A 17877-nucleotide genomic window follows, 5' to 3' on the forward strand; every position below is an offset into this window, starting at 1 on the left:
GATGGGGAAAGGAAGAAGGGTATAGTGGTGGTAAGGATAATTCAAAACACCGGAGTTAGCTATCACCTTAGTCAGAAAGCATGCTCCCCACCCCAAGTTACTGCTCTGAGACAAAGCCCAGATCACCTCAGGCTAGTTACGACTCAGTTCTCCTGCTTGGATTGGGCTTTGCTTTTTCTTTTGAAAACACAAAAGCCACTTTTCCTGGGAGCAGGTCTGGTTTCCGTTTGAGCCTCTTTCTGTGTTTACACGGTTTCTCTCAACGTGTGATCATTGGATTTTCAGAACACTTGGCTATTTATAGTTGCTCCTAAGCTTTTCTCGGTCTGTTTCCGGCTTAGATGTACCACTTAGTCACCAGAAAGTGTCTCAGGCAATCTCCCTAGCCACTTCCTGATGCTCCAACAAAGGAAGATGCCAGGCAAGTGGTGCCAGGACTGAGAGCTGTTCTAAGAGGTAGGAGAGCTTTGCCCTGTCATTCATTTCTCTCCCTGCCCTCCCCCCCATTCTGAGCCACTAGAGGGGAGTCATCGAGCAGCCCCGGGGAACTTGCCTCAGCCCTGAGACATGAACAACCTCCCTCCAGGGATCTCAAGCTGGCCGCATATTTTTGCCATTACTTGATGACCTATTTGTATCCAAATTCCCTTCAGAGCCATATAAGGTTATTTGATTTCACTGCAAACTATAACTTCTATTTGGAGTGAATGATACATCCTGTCTGCCTTGTCGTTCCCTGCCCCTTTCTAGTCATCCCAGCTTAACTGGAGATATAGTAGGGTTACAAGTAAATGCTTACACTCTCTGGAGCTCATGGAGACCTGCCCTGGCCCCACCCTACAGGGACGATTCTTGAGATCTTAGCCTTTATAACTGGAGGGGAAGTAAAAGAGCAGTGAGTCAAATCTCCTTGTTCTGCAGAGGAGGAAGCCTAGTTGTTGAAGAGGGAAAGTGACTTATTCTAGCCCACTTCAGTAGCGAGCAGCAGAGTCAGAATCTGAATTCAAGTTTTATGACTTCAAATCCCATAAACCAACTGGGAAGCTTAGTTTTATAATGGGACCCTGGGAAACTCTGATCTCTTGGGCATATGAGACTTTAGCAAGTCTCATATGAGATTTGAAGAGAGAATGGGTAGTTTGGGGCAGTGGTTGTAACTAGACTGGTCAGCCATCCATCCATCCATCCATCCATCCATCCATCCATCCATCCTTCCATCTGCCTTTATTGTTCCATTTTCCTGTGACTGTAAAGAAGACAATGGCCACTCAGATCTTGGGGTAAAGGTAAGCATGCCATGGCCACAGATCCCAAGAGCCTGCTTCCAAGGATGGTTTGGGATGCCTTTCCTTTGGAAAAATCTTTCATTCTCCTTCCTCCTATCCCACCAAATCTTTATCATGGAAATGCAAGGCCATAACTGCCTCTACATTTTTCTCCTGGGTCTCAGCAGGCCTAGTCAGAAATGATATTTTTCTCTCTCACTCAGGATTATCTGCTTAAAATGACTGGTCCCTTTTCCATCACCATGGAAGCAAGTCTGCAGCAATATGGTTAATAAGTAATAAGCAATAACAAGCCCCCTGGCTCATGGGGCTTGGGTCCACCTTTTATCAAGTCTCTGTGGAAGGAAGGATGGAAAGAGAATGGAAAATCTTGATTTTCATGTCCCTGAAGAGGAAAAAAAAAATAATTCTGGTGGAACTGCAGCCTCCCAGGATTACATCAGAGCTCAGTCTGATGCCTTACTTACCCTCACTTGAGAAACTGGCATATACCCCAGAGTCCCCCAAAGAAGGAAAGAGGAAATCCTATATCTAGAACTATGTGCTGTCTCTCATCTACAGCCCTGGCAGCACAGAACTATTTCTTTAAAGTTTTATTCACGCTTCTTGTTTTTTCATCTTTGTTATTTCCATGTCACCCTATCCCCCTCACCAGGGAACCTTCCCTTGTAATGACAACAAGAATTTAAGCAAATCCAAGAGCTATAGTGACCATTTTAAAATATCAAACATTCTGAATCCACAATTCCTCCCCTCTCTAAGGAAAGGTCATAGAATTATTTTTAATGATGTTATATAAGCCACAAATTCTTTTGTACTTCATCAATTCTATTTCTATGGTATCTCTTCAATCCATCTCTTATTCATATAACTACTACTACCATAGTTTGGAATCTCATCACTTCTCCTGTGGATTATTCTGATAGCTCCTAATTAGCCTTCCTCTTGTCCGTATCTCCTCTTTTCAACAGAAAATAATCACAGCTTCACAGATAATAATCATCCTTTGTGGTATATACGTTGTTTATTTTTACCTCGATTTCATTCAAACAAAAATGTTTTAACATTCATTTAAAAAATGAGTTCCAAATTCTCTCTCTCCTCCTTGAGAAGGCAAGCAGTTTGATATAGATTATACATGTTTAGTCATACGAAACATTTCCATATTAGCCATGTTGCAAAAGAAAACACAGACCAAAAATAATAAAGTTAAAAAAAAAACTGTCATGAGTCAATCTGCAAATGCAGACACCATCAGTTCTTTCTTTGGAAGTAGATAGCATTGTATTGCTTAGAATAGTTAGTTCATTCGTAATTGGTCATCTTACAATATTGTTACTTTCTTCTCCTGCTTCTGCTCATTTCACTTTGCGTCAATTCATGTAAGTCTATCAGGTTTTTCTGAAACCCTCCTGCTCATCATTTCTTTTTTGGTTTGTTTTTGTTTTGGGGCTCTATTCATACGTTCCTATCAAATACATTTTCACATTAGTCATGTTGCATACAAGAATTATAATGAAGTGGGGGAACCATAAGAAAGAAAAAAAACAAAATAAAACAAAAAAATGAGTCTGCTTCTCTCTGCATTCCAACTCCATAGTCCTTTCTCTGGATGTGGATGGCATTTTCCATCATGTGTCCTTTGGAACTGTTTTAGGTCCTTGCATTGGTGGGAAGGGCTAAGTTTATCAAATTCAGTCATCACACACTGTGGCTGTTTCTGTGAACAATGTTCTCCTGGTTTTCCTCACTTCACTCAGCATCAATTCATAGAAGTATCTCCAGGATTTTCTGAAGTCCACCTGTTCATCATGTCTCATAGCACAATAGTATTCCATTACATTCATAAACCACATTTATTTAGCCATTCCCCAACTGATAGGCATGCCCTCAATTTCCAGTTTTTGGCCACCACAAAAAGAACAATATTTTTGTACATGTGGGTCCTTTTCCCATTTTTATAATCTCTTTGGGATACAGCCCTAGACTGCTCATCATTACTTATAGCACAATAGTATCCCATCACTATACTATACCACAACTTGTTCAGCCACTCCTGAATTGTGGGCATCCCCTCAATTTCCAAGTCTTTGCCATCATAAAAAGAACAGCTATAAACATTTTTGTACATATAGGTCCTTTTGCTACTTCTTTGAACTCTTTGGAATATAGAACTATTAACAGTTATTTCTGGGTCCAAGTTTTATAACCCCTTGGGCATAGTTCCCAATTGTTCTCCAGAATGGTTAAACCAGTTCACAACTCTATGGACAGTGCATAAGTTTCCAACAAGCCCTGGGGGCAACTGTGTTTGCAGCAACCTCAGCTTCAGTAATTTTTGCCCCACAGACAGTGTCAGGGTTAGATAGCTGATCAGGGGAAGATTGCAGGGCCCTCTGCTTCTACTGGTCTCTGGGCCCCAGTATGCTGACCAGATGAGGTATCAGGCTGTGACTGTGGGTGAGAAGGAGCAAGTACATGCTAATGAGTGTACTAGCACAGGGGTGGTGGCCCTGTTGGCTGTGGTCACTTGTAGGGGAGGTGAGTCCCTAATTTTGGTCCCAGGGCAAAAATGTGAGCTGAAGCTTGCAGCCATGGGAGGGACCTCAGGGAGTAAGAGTGTTTGGAGTAACAGCATTGCTGGGGGCCCTGGTCATGGTTAAGGGGCAGAAAGGATTACCTGAGGTCAGGCCCCCCAGATAGAGCTCAGAAAACAAAAGCAGAAAAAACCTGAGGTTTGGTATATTATCCCTCACCCCCTCAAGATTAGAGCTGAAATCGAACACAAAATTAACAGCTTAGAAATAAGCCATTAAAAAATGAGAAAGCTAAAAAGAAAGATTCCAATTATAGATAGCTGCTATGGTGATAGAGAATATCTAGGTTCAAATCCAAAAGAAGACAGTGAAGTTAAAATAGCTACTTTTACTTCAAAGAAAAATGTAAAATGGTCACCAGCCCCAAAAGAGTTTTTGGAAGAACTTTAAAAAGGATTTTAAAAATCAAATAAAGGAGGCTGAAGAAAAATTAGGCAAAAAAATAAAAGTACTGCAAGGAAGAAAAAGTCTAGACATTGTATTTCAAGAAATCATTAAGGAAAATTGCCCCAAAATTTTAGAAGTTAAAACAGAAATTGAAAAAAATCTATGGATTGCCACCTAAGAGAGATCCCAAGATGGAAACTCACAGGAACATTATAGCTAAGGTTCAAAGCTTCCAGGTCAAGGAGAAAATACAACAAGCAATTAGAAAGAAATTATTTAAATACTCTGAGGCTACATTCAGGATAACACATTATCTTCTACATTAAAAAACTGGGGGGGCATGGAAAATGAAATTCCAAAGAGCAAAGGAGCTGGGTTTGCAACCAGGGATAACTTAGCCAGCAAAACTAAGAATAATCCTGAATGGGGAGAAAAAGAATATTTAATTAATTAAATGACTTTTAGGTATTTGTGAGGAAAAGACCAGAACTGAATAGAAAATGTGACCTAAAAGAATCAGGAGAAAGATAAGAAGGTAAACATGAAATTACAAGGGATCTAATAATTTACTGTTTATATGGGAAAGCATTATCTGTAACTCTTAAGAATGTTATCATTTGAAAGAGCACACATAGCTAGAGGGCTTGAGGTTGAGTAGAGTATGATGGGATGGTCCTAAAAAGTAAAATTGGGTAGGTAGAAGCAAAATGGAGCAATTAGCTGACACAAACAAGGCATGAATGGAAGAACTGTTATAGTGAAGGACAGGAGAGGGGAAGGCTGGTAGTGCTAGAACCTTATACTCATCAGAACTGGGTTAAAGAGGGAATAAAATACACCTAGAAGGGTATAAAAATCTGTTTAACTTACAAAGAAATAGGAGGGTGAAGGGATAGGTTAAAGAAGAGACTTTTAGAAGGGTAGGTAGATAAAGGAATAGGAGGGCAAAGGGCGAAGATAAGGAAGGGATTCTTAGAAGGGGTGCAGATTAGGGAGGTAGTGGTCAGAAGTAAATTAGATGTCTGAGGAGGCATAAGGTAAAAAGAGAGTGAGAGAGGGATAAGCAATGAGAAAAAAATAGGATGGAGGGAAATACACAACTAGTAATTATAACTTTGAATGTGAATGAGAGGAACACTCCCATAAAATGGAAATAGACAGCAGAATGGATTAAAAAACAGAATGTGACAATATGTTGTTTACAAGAAACACATTTTAAAAAGAAAGATACACATAGAGTAAAAAAAGAGGGGTTGCAGTAGAATTTATTATGCTTCATCTGACGCAAAAACAAAAAAAAATCAGGGATAGCAATCATGATCAAAGACAGAGTTAAAACTAAAATAGATTTAATTAAAAGAGATAAACAAGGAAACTACATTGTGATAAAAGGTGCCATGGATGAATGGGAATAGAAAGGAATATGCCTTTTCCTCAATGCTATTGGTACCTTTACAAAAATTAACCACATAGTAGGACATAAAAACTTTATGGTTAAATGCAGAAAAGTAAAAATATTATATGCATCCTTTTCAGATCACAATGCAATAAAAATTACATTTAACAAGGGACATTTAACAAGGGAGACACAGATTAAAAATTAATTGAAGACTAAGTAACAATCTTAAAGAATGAGTGAGTTAAAGAATAAGTCATAGGAACAGTAAAGAATTTTATTAAAGAGAATGATGATAATGAGACAACGTACCAAAACCCAAAGCAAAAGCAGTAACCAGAGGAAAATTTATATCTTTAAATGCTTATATCAATAAAATAGAGGAAGAACAGACCAATGAATTGCAATTAAAAAAACTAGAAAAAGAACAAATTAAAATCCCCAATTAAAAACCAAATTGGAAATCCTAAAAATTAAAGGTGAAATTAATAAAGTTGAATGTAAGAAAACTATTGAATTAATGAATAAAACTAGGAATTGGGTTTATGAAAAAAATCAATAAAACAGATAAATCATTGTTTAATATGATTCTTTAAAAAGAGGGAAGAAAATCAAATCACTAGTATCAAAAATAAAAAGGGTGATTATACCACTAATAAAGATGAAATCAAAGCAATTGTTAGGAATGATTTTGCCCAATAAAATGCCAATACATTTAACAATTTACGTAAAATGGAAGAATACTTATAAAAATATAAAAAGAAGAAACTGAATATTTAAATAAAGCAATTTTAGAAAAAGAAATTGAACAAGTCATAAATAAATTTCCTAAAAAAATAACCCCGCAGAACCAGAAGGATTTGCAAGTAAATTCTATCAAACATTTAAAGATCAATTAATTCCAACATTAAATAATTTATTTGGAATAATAGGCAAAGAAGGAATCCTACCAAATTCCTTTTGTGAAACAAATGTGGTGCTAATACCTAAATTGGGAAGAGCAAAAACAGAGAAAAAAATTTATAGACCAATTTCACTAATGAATATGGATGCAAAGATCCTAAATAAAATACTAGCTAGGAGATTGCAACAATGCATCACAAAGATTATACATTGTGAACAAGTGGGATTTATGGCAGGAATCAAGGGATGATTTAACATTAAGGAAACTATTATCACAATTGATTATATCAATGACAAAAGTAAGAAAAATCATATATTATATCAATAGCTGCAGAAAAAGTTTTTGAAAAAATACAATACTCATTCCTACTAAAAACACTTGAAAGCATAGGTATAAATGAAATTTTCCTTAAAATGATAAAAAAAAAAAAAGCCCTCTATCTAAAACCATAAGCAAACATTATTTGTAATGCAGATAAGCTAGAAGCCAGTAGGATCCTGAGTGAAACAAGGATGCCCCTTATCACCAGTCATTCAATATTGTATTGGAAATGCTAGCTGTCGCAATAAGACAAAAACAAAAAGAAATTAGAGGAATAAAAATAGGAAATGAAGAAACATCTTTGAAATTCAACTAAAATATTGGTTGAAACAATTTTAGCAAAGTAGGAGGATATAAAATAAACCCATACAAATCATCAGTATTTCTATATATCACCAACAAAAACCTGCAAGAAGAGATACTAAGAGATATTCCATTTAAAATAGCCATAAACAGCATAAAACACCTGGGAGTATATCTATCAAGACAAACCCAAGAACTATACTAATATAATTGTAAAATACTTTTCATACAAATAAAGTCAGGTTTAAATAATTGGAGAAATGTGAATTGTTCATGGGCAAAAAGAACTAATATAGTAAAAATGACATCTCTACCTAAGCTAGTTGACTTATTCAATGTCAACCCAATTAAATTGCTAAAAAATATTGAACTAGAAAAATAATAACAAAATTCATTTGGAAGAACAAAATATCATGAATATCAAAGGAATTAATGAAAAAAATGTAAAGGAAGGAGGTTTAGCAGGACCAGATCTTAAACTGTTTTATAGTTTTATAAGCTAGTAATTATTGAAGCTATCTAGTACTGGCTAAGAAATAGAAAGATAGATCAGTGAACAGAGTAGACATACTAAACACAGTAGTAGATGATTATAGTAACTTTGTGTTTGATAAATATAAAGATTTAAGCTTTTGGATAAGAATTCATTATTTGGCAAAAACTGGAAAGCAATCTGGCGGAAATTGGGTATAGACCAAAATCTTACACCATTTACCAGGATAAGGCCAAAATAGACATATGACCTATATATAAAGGAGAATCAGAAGAACATTGAACATGTTACCTATCAGACTTATGGATAGGAGAAGAATTTATGAATAAACAGGAGATAGCATTGTGAGATATAGATTGGATAGACTGATTACATTACATAAATTTTTTTTGTACAAATAAAACCAATGTAGCCAATATTACAAGGAAAGCAGAAAATTGGAGAGGGAGTGAATAGACAGCCTCTTGGATAAAGGCTTCCTATCTCAAATACATGGAGAACATGGTCAAATTCTTAAGAATATGCATCATTGCCTAACTGATAAATGGTCAAAGGATATGAATAGGCAGTTTTAGGATGAAGGATAAAAGTGATATATAGTCATATGAAAAAATGCTCCAAATTATTATTGATTAGAGAAATGAAAATTGAACACACCTCTCGGATTGGCTAAAAATGACAGAAAGGGAAAATGACAGATGTTGGGAGGGGATGTAGGAAAATTGGGATACGAATACACTGTTGGTGGAACTGTGAACTAACCCAACAATTCTGGAGGGCAATCTAGAATTAGGCCCCAAATGTTATAAAGCTGTGTGTACCCTTCAACCTAGCAATGCCAGTATTAGGTTTGTTTTCCAAGGTGATCAGGGAAAAAGGAAAAGAACTTATATGTTCTAAAATATTTATAGCAGCTCTTTTTGTAGTGGCAAAGAACTGGAAATTAAGGGGATGCCCATCAATAGAAGATTGTGGTATATGATTGGGATGGAATACGTCTGTAAGAAATTATGAGCAGGTTGATTTTTAAAAATGGAAAGACTTGTGTGGAATAATAAAAAGTGAAATGAGCAGAACCTAGAGAACATTGTATATTGTAGCAGCAGTATTGTTTGAAGAATAACTATAAATGACTAAGTTATTCTGAGTATTATAAATACTCGAATCAACTACAAAGGAAGACGCTATCTACATCCAGAGAAAAAACCTGATGAGTAGAAGTATACTTAGTAAGGTCACACACACATACACACACACGTATGTGTATATAGGTATATGTGTGCATAATATATATGTGTGTGCATATGCATATCTATCAATCTATGTCAAATTGTGTCTTCTCTAATGTGGGAAGGAGGGAGACAGTTCAGAACTTCAAATAGAACCCCAAAATTAATTAAGTTAATTAATTAGTTTTTTAAAGCAATCTGAAAAGGGAAATTGAAGTCAGTCTGTGAACAGCTTTGAATGCCAAACAGAGGAGGCTGCGTTTTATTCTCTAGACAATAAGAAATCTGTGCAGTTTCTTGAGCAAAGGAGTCACAGGGAGTCATCAGACCTGTGTTCTACAAGACTTGACAACTGTGTGAAACTGGGATTGGAGAAACAGGAGCTAATTAGGAGGCATCTATGAGTCTAGCTGAAAGGTCCTGAACCAGAGCAGTGGTGCTCAGGTAAAGTGAGGCTGGATGACCCCATGTTGGCTATTCTGGAGAGTTTCTTACTCATGTTTAGGCTCAGTTGGTGTCTCTGGAATCTTTTTCCAACTCCAAGATTGCTGTCAGTGGAGAGGAGAGAGAAGTGAGAACTGATATAGAGATAGAATCTATAGAATTTTGTAATTAGTAAAAGCTAACATTTATATAGCTTTACTATGTGCCAGGTACTGTGTTAAGTGCTTTAACTGACTGAATGTGGGGATGAGGGAAAGAGTGCTTTGTCACTTAAAAAATTATACATTTAATAAACATGAACAAAACAAACATAAGATAAAATTTATAATAAACCCATAATATTTAATGAGGTAGACTTCAATTTAAAAAATAACAAAATTTATGAGAAGAGGAAACTTTCTTCTTTCATTAGAGAGGTGGGGGGACTATGGATGTGGAATGTTACATACTCTGTTTACTTGTATGTTTCAGGTGCTGAACTGCTTTTATTTGGTACAAGGGAAGACTTGCTGGAATTGGGCATGTTGGTATGTATATTTGGAAATTGCAGGTGCAAAAACCAAAAAAAATCAATACAGTAGTTTTTTTAAAAAGCAAAGAAAATGCTTTAGTTCATTGTACATTTTCAAGTCTCTGAGACTTATAGTAGGAACTCCCTTCCTTCCTTTTTCTCTTTCTTCCTTCCTTTTTCCTTCTTTCATTTTTCTCTTTTTTCTTTTTCTCCACTTTTCTTCCTTTCTCTTTCTTTCTCTTTTTTCCTTCCTTCTTTCTTCCTTCCTTCCTTTCTCTTCCTTCCTTCCTTTTTTCTTTCTTCCTTCCTTTCTCTTTCTTCCTTCCTTCCTTCCTTCTTTCCTTCCTTCCTTCCTTCCTTCCTTCCTTCCTTCCTTCCTTCCTTCCTTCCTTCCTTCCTTCCTTTCTTTCTTTCAAATTAGGTATTTAGGTTGATAATGCCATTAGCCATCAGCAATAAGGAAGCTGAGAGGAGGGAGAGGTTTACAGGGAAGGATGAGTGCAAAGGACAACTAATTTTCTTTTTATTTTCATCTTAGAGAATTCATTACAGCTTCAATTCTCTGTGCAGAAAAATGAACTGGCTCCTTAGGAATGGAAAGAAGCTAAATGGTCACACTTGCTGAAAAACTCCCCATTTCTCCCTAGCATTTGGAAGAAGGAACGGGCAACACACCCATGGAAAGAATATGGTGGGGGAAGCAAAGCCCCTCACAAGGGGAGGCACAGTAGTCCTCCAAAGATGAGGAGTCATTGGCTCCAATCCCAGGCCAAAAGTTGTTGGATTTTGTTACAGGCAACATCTGAGCCTAATAACAGCATTCCAAGGCTACCACTGGCCTCCAATTAATACATGGATCTTTCTGCCAGACAATAGAAGCAGCTGGGGCTGGGGTGGGACCAGAAGGGAGGGGGAGAGGGCCTCAGCTCACAATCCCCAGTACACCAAGGACACTTCAGAAGAGATCCAAGCAAGGCACTATAATGAGAAATCATTTCAACTGAAAATGTGGGCCCTTGCCCTTTTCTAACCTACAGTAATGTTTAATTTTCCCTGTCTCTCCCAGCCCAAAGCTCTTGGAGATGTTGGTTAGGCATGAAAGGAGCAATCTGGGAAGTTCAAAGGTGTCACCCATCCTACCATGTACCATGAGATTCTGTCCTTTGCCCAAAAACACTCTCTAAGCAAGGGAGCTCATTTCAGGGTCCTTTGAAATAGGGACAGCAAAAGGTTTAGGAAAGGATGCAGCTGTTGCTGACCTTATAAAAGGTAACACCATCCAACCCTTTGGTGTTTAGTACTTTGTGTCCCAGATCTTGGACAGCTCAAAGCACAGTGGAAAGACCATAAGACCTTCCTGGGGACACACCCAATGTGGCGCAACACAATCACAAATATGCAAGGAAAGCTACCCAGGTTGTTGTGCTTGTCCTTCATTTTCAAAGAGGACCATGACATCAGCGAAATGATGACATGACTTGCAGTTGACTTTGATTTGAGGGAGGGAGGGCTGTGCAAAGTCACCAGCCTCACTTTCTCCTCCAGAGTCTTCTGAATCCACTGACCAGATATTCATCAGGATGACTGGAGATGGCCCAGGAGGCAGTGGGAGACCCTGGCCCTTTTAGGCTAAGACCTTCTCAGGTACTCAGAGAGAGTTCGGAACTCTAGGAAAGCAAGCAGCACTAGCTTCCTGGTTGTCTTTTGAATACAGCATAGCCCTTGTAATTTCAAGGCAGTCACCTCCAAAACTCAATCTGACCTAATGACTGTGAAGGGAACTTTACACCTACCATTCAAATGGAAAGACCACTGGATTGGGAGTCACCTAATCACAGCTACAGAGCTGGAAGGAGCCTTAGTGATCATCTTGCCCACCTACCTTTTTTTACAAATGAGGAAACTAGGGAACAGAAAGGTTAAGTCACTTGCTCGGGATCATACACATAGTAACAGAGACAAGGTATGTAACCAGGTCCTCTCTCTCCAAATCCTAGATGTTTTGCATTTTATGCTGTCACAGTCCAAAACAATGGCTTCTAGCTCTGGCCCTGTTACTAACTGCTCATGTGACCACAAGCACCTCTTACCCTTAGTTTCGTCAGCTATAAAAATAGTATAATAAAATTATTCTTGCCTCTTCCCCAGGAATATCAGACCAACAGAGATGCAGAACTCTGCCATCAAAGTCTCACCTGGCTCTCTTAGTCTCTCTCCTTCCAACACACAATCAGCTCAGCAGCTACAATGGAAAGATTCCCAGCAATCCATTAGATTTTATCTCCCCAGCAGAATGGTAGCTCATTGAGGACAGCTGGTGTCTGGCACATAGTGAGCATTTAATCAATGTCTTTATCTATCTATCTATCTATCTATCTATCTATCTATCTATCTATCTATCTATCTATCTATCTATCATCTCTATCAATCTGACTATCTACCTACCTACTTATCTGTGTGTCTATGTATCCAGCTCTTGGGAGTCTGATCACCTGGAAGGGCTTCCCCTTGTGTCTCTAATTAGTTTCCTGGTGTGGTGGGTGGGTGTCCCAGAGGAACAGCATTCAGTGGTCTATACTGTCAGCACCAGGGGTTTTAGGTACTGAATATGTCGAAGCAAAGAACAGTGACGTCTCTGCCCAAGAGTTACCCGTGGCTGCATCTTTGGTGATACTTCCAGAGGTTTTTCCTAACTACTCTGGTATATCTGTGCCAGAGGTTGAAGGATCCTGGTAGTGAAAAGTTTGAGGACCTTGACAGCTACCTCTTTTGCTTGATAACCTTCCTGTTGAAAGCTTTCTTGGTGTTACTGAACTTAGTCCCAGCGATCTCAATCGTTCTCCCGGCCCTGGTCCCTCCCTCTCCCATCCCTAGGCTCTCTCTTTTCTTGTGCTGGCACTGTGCGGTGCACGCTACTGTCCTATTTTTAATATCTTGCTTTAAGTTTTTTTGTTTTTTGTTTGACTTCTGTTCTCCTATCACCTTCATTTCTAAACATATCCTCCCTTCCTCCCTCCTTTGTGACCATCTCTTGAAACAAAGATTCAAAGAGAGAAGAAAAAAGCCATTCAGCAAAACCAACCAACACATTGTATCTGACAGTATATACATTATTGTACACCAGTAGACCCCCACCTGCTAAGAGCAGAGAGAAGTACTTTTTCTCAACTCTTCTCCGGGGCTAAACTTGGTCATTTGTCTGTGTTCGTCCTTCATTTTTGAAGAAGACCATGACATCAGAGAAATGATGACATGACTTGCACTTGACTTGGTTTTGAGGGAGGGAGTGCTGTGCAAGGTCACCAGCCTCACTTCTCCTCCTGAGCCATCTGGATCCAGTGACCTGATATTGATCAATGCATCAGGATGACTGGAGATGGCCCAGGATGCAATGGGAGACCTTGGCCTTTTTAGGCTGACCTTTTCAGGTACTCATTTAGAGGGAGGTGATGCCCATATAGGGATGTATAATCACACAGAAAAACTAGATATAGCATCTAGTAGGGTAATTTCCTCATTGCTCCCCAAATACTGATGTCACTGTGTGCCAGGAGCATGGGTGGGTTTGGAGGTGAGCACTGGGTCCCAAGTCCATGTATAATAACCTCAGTGTACCAGTTGGATATGCCACTTCCTCCTTACCATGACCCATCCTCCCCAACTCCCACAACTCAAGACTTACTCATGAATCACTAGCAATCCATCACCTGGACCCAAAGCTTCCCTACCCGGAGACATTCTCTGCTACCTCACAGTTACATTACAGCTTACCTACCTCTCCTCATCCCCACTGATAATAAATGGTTTTCAAAAATTAGAAATTGAGAGGATACTCCTTGGGCAATGTCTAAACAAATCATGGCCTATGGATGTAATGGAATATTACTGTACCATTCAGTCAATAAACATTTATAAGTGCTTACTATGTGCCAAGTGCTAGGGATACAAAAAGAGGCAAAGGATAGTTAGACTCACCATCTAATGGGAGAGATAACAAGCAAACAAATATGTATAAGCAAACTAAATACAGCATAAACAGGAAGTAATTAAAAAAAGAAAGGTACTAGAACTAAGGGAAGAGCTTTCTGCAGAACGTCGGATTTAATGGAAGATGGGGAAGCCAATCTGTGGAGCTGAGGATGAGAGCATCCCAGGCATTGGGCACAGCCAGAGAAAATGCCCAGAGCTGAGATATGGAGTGTCTTGTTTGAAGAACTACTGAGAGGCCAGTGTCAAGGGACTGAAGAATACATGTTGGGGAGTAAGGTGTAAGAAGAATGGAGAGGGAGGAAGGCACTGGATTACAAAGGATTTTGAATGCCAAATGGGTTTTTCTATTTGTTCCTGGAAGGAATAGGGAGATGCTGGAATTTACTGGGGCAGGGAGAGGTGGCATGGTCAGACCTATGCTTAAGGAGAATCATTTTGGTGGCTGAATGGTGGATGGATTGGAGTAGGGAGTAATTTGAGACAAGAAGACCATAAGAGATGAATGGGAAACTAATAAGAACCAATGAAAGGTGAAGTGTGCAGAATGGGAGAACAACCTTATAGCAAAAGCTACCTTGAAAGACTTCAGAACTCTGATCCATTCCATGATTAGCCACTATTACAGAAGACTGAAGAGGAATCTCCTGCCAGGGAGGTGACAAATGTACATTGCAGACAGAGAGAGACTTCTGTTTTAAGGCATGGCCGATGTAAGAATTTGTTTTGCTGGACGAGGCATGTTTATGATCAGTATTTTATTTTTCGGTTTTCATTGCTGTGGTTGTCAATAGGCTGGGTTGGAGAAGTGCCTCAGGACAAATTATAAAGCAAAAGCAATATTAATAAATGACTTGCAGTCCTGCCTAGAGATAGGGAGATGGACTGTATTATTTCTTCCAAACTGAAGTGTTCTGGTTGCCTTGGAAAAGGCCCTGAGCTTATTCTCCCCCAGGCTCATTCCTGCGGGGGTGGTAGGATTTGGGAGGAAAGGGGAGAATTTGATTAGAATGAAAGCCCTAGTAATTAATAACCGCCAAGCTAAGATATAAAGACTTGGAAAACAGCCAAAGGTTCGAGGGCGGTGAGGAAGGAAGGATTTGCCAAGGTATGTGGGTCAGTCAAGTTGTAATTAAAATGTCATCTCACAATGAATCTTTTTGTTCCATGGAATATTCTGAGCAGCCCCCTGTCATCAGGCTGAGAAGGTGGGCCTACCTTCAGGGCAGCTGTGCTCAGGGCAGGAGAGGACAGGAGACTTAGACATTGGCATTTTCCCGAAGCCTCCACTGGGCCCTGGCTGCTCACTAATCCCCTCTGCCGCCAGTGCTGAAGTAACAGGAGAGCTCCTTTGGATTTTGCTAAAATCGCTTTTCTACTACAAAAATATCGTAGAGGTTTTGGAGGAAGAAGGCTTATGACTTCAGGTCTGCTTCTTCTCTCGAAAGGATTATAGATTTTGAGCTGGCACTGAAGGTAGGGGGCAGCCTATCCAACCCCCTAATTCTACAGATGAGAAAACAAAGGCACAGAGAGGTAAGAAACTTTCCTGCCATCCCTACAGAAATGAGCGTGAGGGAGAATGCAGGTTCTCTTATCTTATTCTTCCTCACGCTCATTTCTGTAGGGATCGCAGGATTTGTTATGGATTCAAACACCATCACCATCAAAAATTATAACTTGTATTTATATAATACACTTTATAGCTGTATTTTAATTTCCCCCCAAAACAACCCTGGGAGGCAGGTGCTATTAGTATCCCTATTTTACAGATAAGGAATCTGAGGCAAATATTGAATGACTTGTTGGGGGTCAGACAACCAGGAGGGGTCTGAACTCAGGTCTTCCTGATTCTAGGTCCACTGTGACCCCTGACTATGTAGAAATCACAGTGCTACAGGCTGGGGACACAGAGACAAAAATCCAGACAATTCCTGCCCTGAAGGACTTCTTACATTATGTGGGAGGGGAACCCCATTTCTAGGTCATTCCTCTGCTGCAAGATTTCCATTATGAAACCCATTCCTGGTGCTGAAAGGTGCTGAAAATCATGTAGCTCAGCCCCTACCTCAAAACAGGCTTTACTTACTACTACTACTCTACTTACTACACTTTTAAGAATATCTATTTATCAGATTTTTATATCTGTCTATCTATCTATCTATCTATCTATCTATCTATCTATCTATCTATCTAATCATCTGTCTGTCTGTCTATCTATCTATCTATCCATCTATCTATCTGTCTGTCTGTCTGTCTGTCTGTCTATCTATCTATCTATCTATCTATCTATCTATCTATCTATCTGTCTGTCTGTCTGTCTGTCTGTCTGTCTGTCTGTCTGTCTGTCTATCATCTATTCTTGTTAGAGTCTAAGTTTCTTGAGAGTGAAACCTGTGAACCTGTGGCTTCTAATGCCCACTAATGGGATATTTAAAGCTCTCTTTTTCTTTTTTCCTCTATGAAGCTGTTCCTGATCTTTACCCTACTCCTGAAGGGGAGGGTAATAATCTTTCTTTCCTTGACCTCACATAACACTTACTATATTTTATATTTAGCATCAACTAATTTCATTCAACAAATATTTGTTAGATAGATGCTTATGTAGCAAGGTTGTCCCCCACATGTAGCATGGTTTGAATGGAGGCAGAATAGACATCTCTAGCCTCTTTTCCCCGCCATCCTTCTCCAAGACAGATTTACATGTCTGCTGGTAGATGAAGAACAGAGGAGGTACTGGGCTGAAATTCTATCTGTCTACTTCTGTTAATATTAATAGTCAAGGCAATGTGGTTTTCAGATTCAAGCTAAACTTCTGTTTGCTGTTCATTAATGAGGGAAGGAGAACCCCAAGCTCTATATCCAAGGCTTGACTCCTTTCTCATCAAATTTCAGTTTCACAATAAACACATGCATAGCAAATAGCAAATAGCAAATAAATTTATCCAAATCAATAGCCAAACAGAAATCAGAGAAAGTATACATAGGAGAATATATAACAGATAACACAGAAGGAGTTCTTCTAGTAAGAGTGAGGGAGAGAGAGAGAGAGAGAGAGAGAGATCTTTTAAGGGGAAATTCCCTGATAACAAACTGGGTACAGGGCATGATGAAGACTACTAGCTCCATTCATGGCGGCTTCTTCCCAGTCTTATTCTCCCTTCAGCAGCCTGAAGAGGAGTTGGCATCAACCATCTTCTCACTCACAGCTGGAATCCAGAAGATCTTACCAAGCTCAAAGAAGCTGGACAGCCTGGCACAAACTCTGCCCCAAGCCCTTACACAGGGTCACAGCACTGGTCTCCATCAATGAGAAGACAGTCCCCTACCTATAGTCTTTGGGTCTTGGGTTACACTTACTGCATGCTAGGCCCAGGAAATGCAAAGACAAAAGTAACACAATGCCTGCCTGCAAGGAGTGTCCATTCGGGGGCGGGGGGGGGGGGGGGAGGAGGTGCACACACAACATATACACAGCTAAATACAAAGCATTTTGAGAGAGAAAGCATTAATAATTGGTGATGGAGGAAACCCCAGCTTTGTAGATTTAAAGCTAGGTGGCTAGTGGCTAGAACAGGGAGGCTAGAGTTAGAGTTAGTTCACATCTGACCTCAGATCCTTGCTAACTATGTGACCTTGGACATGTCACTTTACCTTTGTCTGCCTCAGTTTCCTCAACTGTAAAATGGGATAATAATCCTATCTCAAAGGATTATTGTGAGGATCAGATGAAAGAACATTTGTAAAGTGCCTGGCAAACAACAGGCACTATAATAGAAATGCTTATTCCCTTCCCACCTAGGAACTTCAGAGGTCAGCTAGTTTAATTCTTTCATTTTACAACAGAGGAAATAGAGGCCCAGAGAGACTAAATGACTTACAGGTTGAATCTTGGTCCCAGGGGCAGCTAGGTGGTGCAATGGATAGAGCTCTGGGCCTGGAGTTAGGAAGACTCATCTTCCTCAGTTCAAATCCAGCCTCAGACACTTTACTAGCTGTGTGACCCTGAACAAGTCACT

General features: G+C 39.3%; 1 long non-coding RNA gene across 1 annotated transcript in view; it reads left to right on the forward strand.

Annotated features, from left to right (window-relative positions):
* Positions 1-353: 353 nt before the first annotated feature.
* LOC140510657 (uncharacterized) overlaps positions 354-17877 on the forward strand; it is a 21959-nt gene continuing 4435 nt past the window's right edge. The window contains exons 1-2 of the long non-coding RNA XR_011969325.1: positions 354-456; positions 9832-9887. This is a non-coding gene — a long non-coding RNA (uncharacterized lncRNA). The remainder of the gene's footprint in view (positions 457-9831; positions 9888-17877) is intronic.

Source organism: Notamacropus eugenii, chromosome 6 (assembly GCF_028372415.1).
Source record: "Notamacropus eugenii isolate mMacEug1 chromosome 6, mMacEug1.pri_v2, whole genome shotgun sequence".
Taxonomy (NCBI): domain Eukaryota; kingdom Metazoa; phylum Chordata; class Mammalia; order Diprotodontia; family Macropodidae; genus Notamacropus; species Notamacropus eugenii.